The sequence below is a fragment of the Octodon degus genome, unplaced genomic scaffold, assembly GCF_000260255.1.
Source record: "Octodon degus isolate 3935 unplaced genomic scaffold, OctDeg1.0 scaffold00020, whole genome shotgun sequence".
Classification (NCBI taxonomy): Eukaryota; Metazoa; Chordata; class Mammalia; order Rodentia; family Octodontidae; genus Octodon; species Octodon degus.
Genome location: NW_004524596.1, coordinates 16,707,804 through 16,713,206, shown reverse-complemented (window position 1 = coordinate 16,713,206; position 5,403 = coordinate 16,707,804).

The window sequence follows — 5,403 nt, the reverse complement described above, 5'->3', positions numbered from 1 at the left end:
AAAGGGATCAGAGCGGCTCCCCGGAGCTTCCGAGACTTCATGGCGGCTCAGTAAGGAAGGGAGCCCGAACTGCCTGCGCAGGAGAAAGTAACTATTTCCCACGCTCGCTGGCCCAGAGAGGCCCGCAGGAGGCAGGGCCCGCCCAGGCGCGGGGAGAAGGGCCGGGGCTTCCTCCTATCCGCGGGGTCTCTGCCCTGGGGTCCCCGACTTGCATCTTCAGCTCGCAGCACCGCAGACGCACTTCCTGTACAGCCAGCAGGACTTTCTTTGTGAAACAACCCCGGGAACAAAAGATTAACTCGAATCACGGTGGCTACATTTTCAGTCCTTTTATTCTCTCTCTCTCTCTCTCTCTCTCTCTCTCTCTCTCTCTCTCTCTCTTTTGTAGGTGGGGGCAGTGAATCCTGGTGGAATGAACCCAAGGCCTCTGTACAGAGCTGCACCCCCAGATATACTTATTTGTTTGGTCAGAGATAGGTTCTGGCTAAATTGCTCAGATTGGGCTCAAATGTTTTTGTTGTTGTTTTTTTTAACTCAGGCCCTTGTGCTTGCCAGGCAAGCACTTATTCTACTGAGCTATCTCCCCCCGGCCCAATTTTTTTTTTTTAACTAATTTTCGTTTTGGTTTTTTGTTTGTTTGTTTGGGGGAACCGGGGATTGAACTCAGGCCCTTGACTTGCCAGGCAAGCACTTATTCTACCGAGCTATCTTCCCAGCCCCAGGGCTCAAATTTGAGATCCTCCTGTGTCAGCCTCGTAGAGTCCTGGAAATACAGGCATGTGCCATCATGGTTGGCCTCAACTCTCTTTTCTTTCTTTTTTAGCTTTTTGAGGCAAGGTCTCCTGCCTCACCCTCCTCAGCGCTGAGATGAGAGGTGTGTGCCACTCCTCATTTCCGTTTTCCTACGTTTAAAACATGAGGCCAAACTTCAGACTGTCAACTCCAAATAGCCCTATGCAGCACAAAGCTCAGGTGAGTTGCTAGTATTAGCAGTGGTAGGATTTTGGGGCCTTTTGCGACTGGGTCTCACTGTGTAGCCCAGGATAGCCTTGAGTCAGATGGATTTTTATTTGCTGTTGATACAAGTGTAGGGAGCCCCAAGCTGGAAAATCAGTTAGAGATATGTAGGCGGGACTAGGCCTCAGCACCTAAAGCAAACAGACTACCTCAGTCCTGAGATAAGCATCCTCCCTGGTTAGTGTCAGCCACTAGTCACTCGGCACCCTTGTGTCACATGTTATTAACTTTGCAAAAAGTATAGATAAATGCAGGTTTCATTGTGCTGGCGCTTGTGTCTTGCCCATCAGGCAGACTACTGACCACCTAGCCCAGCTTTTGTCTTCTTATCTTTCTCATTCCTGTCGCCCACCCGTGTCTCCCCAGGTGGAACTGTTCGCAGTAAGACCAACGGATCCCTACATTTGGCGCCCTAGCAGGATGCCCGCTGCGAGATGAGTGTGGGCAGAGGAATCGCTTGGAAAGAGCGCACAAGGGAGGGAAGTGGATTGATTGGAGCCAGCAGTAGTCCGCACAGGTATACTTTTGCACTAGTGCACTAGGTGTAAAACTTGGGGATTGGGCTCACTAGGGCCAGGAGGGGCTCACTAGGGCCAGAGAGATAGGGTCACAAAGACAGGAAGAAGGAATGAGAAGCCTAATGGGGAAACATTCGATTGAGTTAAAAATGGAAAACAGAGTTTCAAGGACCGTAGATGTTCATAGATGTATATAAAAATGTTTGTTGATATTTTTGGTTTTTGTACTTGTGCTACTTTCTCAGACCACCATAAAGGACTTGGCATGGAGTACTGTTTTAAGATCAAGTTGCAAACGGGACAAGGAGGGTAGAGCAAAGGTTCAGCAGACAGAATTTAAGCCCACTAGGTTTGATCAATTCAGTAAGAAAGGAAGAAGTTCTTTTAAATCACAAGCCCTTGGTCCCAAGCAGCGCTGGGCCCTGGGGGGAGGCCCCCATGCCCTGGTCTTAGGCAGACCCAGCTGGGATTCCCAGCTGCCTGCGCATCTGTTTGCCCTACCGAGCCACAGAGGTTCCTGCGTAGCACCAACTACAGTCCTGTGCGCCTGGTGCTGTGTAGGGGGTCGTGACCGTGGTACGCTGTGGCCTTGGCACTGGCTACGCACGTTGCTGCCATCGCATATTTATTAGACTCAAGCTACTGTCTAGTTAAAATCTGGACAAAAACAAAACACTCAACGGGTTTTAAGGGGCCACAAGCCACCATCCTGGCCATGGCAGCTCAGGGAAGTTTCTCTGAGTCACAGATCGGGACTTCAGCCGCAAGGGAAGTAGAGGCATTTTCTTTATCTCCCTTACAACTGGCATTGAAAACAGCCAGACGGGCAGGGAGTCCATGGAGGGTTTTCAACATCTTTGCCCTAGTTCTGAAATTCTAGTCCCTAACCCAGGACAAGTTGTAGGTCTTCATGAATTCATACCTTTTGAAACCTTAAAAGAGGGGCCAAGGAGATGGCTCAGTAGAATAAGCGCTTCCCTGGCAAGCGCAAGGGCTTGAGTTCAATCCTCGGTTCCGCAAAAAAAAAAAAAGAATTGAAGGCCAGCCAAATAGCTCAGTGGATTAAAGCACCTGTTTAGACAGACCAGGGGCCAGGAATGATTCCCTGGCCTGCAGTGCTGGCCCCTCCCCCAGGGCGCTCCGAGAGGGCTATTGAGACTGGGCATGGTGGAGTGTGCTTGTAATCCCACTTGGCAGGCTGTGAACAGGAGGATCTCTGAGTCCAGTCTATGCAGTGAGACCCTGTACACCCCGTCCTAAATAGAAAAAAAAAAGGATTGAAACACGCTGTTGCTCCTTGTGGCCTTACTGCTCACTTTACCTTGAGTTTAGTGGAAATGGTACGACAACAGATTATGGCCTCAAGTGATTGGAAAGAAATAGGTAAGGCATGTTTAAATCCAGGAGATTATTATAGTGGAAAGGAAATTTCTATTTATTTATTTATTTATTTATTTATTTTTGCAGAACTGGAGATTGAACTCAGGCCCTTGCGCTTGCCAGGGAAGCGTTTATTCCACTGAGCCGTCTCCCTGCTCCAGGAAATTTCTTTAAATATTGCAGGGAATGGGCAGCTGGAAATGTGCAGTTCACAACTTAGCCATTACAAAAGATTTGCTACTTGCAAAGGGTGCTTTTCTAGCACAATCAACTGGCTTTGCATTGCAAATATGAGCAGACTAAGAGCTGCCCTTAGGGCCTGGAGGGAGCTCCCTTGGAAGAGTGAAGCGCTCTTTAACTTGGCTTCCCTCGGGCTGGGGCCTGATGCACCTTTCCAGGGTTTGCTGGAGTATGTATGGTGCAAGCTACTGAGAGGATTGTCAGTGACACAGAAGCTAGCAAATTAATAGTTCAGCAATTGGCCCTCAAAAATGCAAATAGAGAGGCTTTCAGAGCCCCAAAGCAGGGGCCGGGGAGATGGCTCAATGGAATAAGTGCTTCCTTGGCAAGCGCAAGGGCCTGAGTTCAATCCCCGGTTCTTCCAAAATACAAACAAACAAAAGAGCCCCAAAGCAGGTTATACTTCTTGAGACGATTCAGATTTGTGTGGATATTGGTTCCTCTGGCTATTACTCAGGTTATTCATCCACAGCCTAAAAAAGGGGGAAAAGTAAGGTGGTTTGTTCCCATTGTGGGGACAAAGAATGTGGGGACAAAGGACATTTAGCCCAAAACTGTTCTGCTGGGCTGGGGAGATAGCTCAGTGGTCTCAGTGCAAGCAGAAGGACCTGGTTTGATCCCCTGCACCACATGCCATGCAGGGCCTCGAACCCCGGGTGTGCCAGCCACTGAAAGCGGGTAAGGTGGGGTACGCCTGTAATCCCAGCACCAGCGAGACTGAGACAGGAGGATCACTATGAGTTTGAGCTGCATACTGAGACCCTGTACCAAATAAATAAATAAATATTAAAAAAAACACAACCTGTTCTGCTGCATCAGAGAACACAGCCTTTAGCTGTCTCTTCAATAAAAATCTTCCAGTCCATATACTAGAGGTAAAGGAGAGTACCATTGGGCAAGTGATTATGGATCTAAAACTGATGTGGAAGGCCAACCCATTCAGAGAACTTTCCAATGGGCCCATCTCGGCCCCATCAAATAATGGGGCCTCTTTCCCCTCCCCTGCCACAAGCGTCTTTGACCTTTGGGTAGTGACAACTGATAGTGGAGGCTTGGACGTCAGTTGTTCCTCCAGATTCCTGTTGACTCCTGACATGGGGCCCCAGATTATTCCTACTGGAGTCTCTGGACCTATGCCTCGGGGTACAGAAGGAACCTTGCTAGGCTGCAACAATCTTATTTTAAAAGATCGCCAGATTTTTGCCTTGTGTCATCGGCGCTGATTATGCAGGGAAATCAAAGTCATAATTCAATGCACCAAAATCATTATATAAACTGATAGGTTATGGCCCTAGTATGAATTGCTGAATTATTATGGTGCTCACCTTGTTGCAGACAACCGAGTTAGATAAAAGTATTATAGGCAGTCAGACAGGGCCAGGCCCTCTAAGGAGATAGATAACACAGAAGACAAGATACCTTACAACTGTGGGAGGGACAGATGCTCCTGCTGTGAGCCAGACCTAAAGACCAAAGATGAAACAAATGCTGACCTCCCTAAAGATTACCATCGAGATTGTTCTTTGCCCTGAGAAAACCCGGAAGAATCCTTATCTGATGGCTATCAGATAAAGTCCTGGACTCCCTTCCCCATTTGGTCCTGGGCCTAATCAACCTTACCTGAGCAATGGTGCTTGTAATCCCATTGGCTGGCCATAGTTTTGTCCCACCCCACATCCACCTAAGCGAGTTTCCATTCTCTCCACTTTAGCCCCGCAAGGTGTTACAACATAAAAGTCCCTGGAAGAGACAGCTTCCTGGGGACAACTCGCAGGGCGGCGGGGCGCCTCCTGTCCCTGGGACAGAAGCTTTCTTTCCCTTAATAAATATATTCTGCTCATAACCTCCATTTGTTCCTAAAACTCATTCTTTGGTTTTAGAGAACAGGAAGTCATCCAGGTCAAATCAGGAGTTTCACTTCCGCTATATCATTTGGAGGTCCCTATATCAGTTTTTCCTCCCTGTATCAATCTAATATGGTGGAAGCCCTTGAAACAACAGCGTATCTTCCCAGAGACCACCTCCCCCTTTCCTGTCCAACTTAGCCCAGGGTGTAATTCCTTTCACCTTTCCCCCACCTCAGGGAATCAGCTCCTCAGGTGTATCTAAACTTCTCCTTCAACGTCCACCCCTGGCGAAGGGCCTAAAAGCCTCAGCCTGCTTTGTTCCAATCCACAGAATTCCTTATTGTCCCCAAATTCTCTCCATGTCTTCCAAGATAATAATGTCCCTTTCCCTTCTTCCTTCT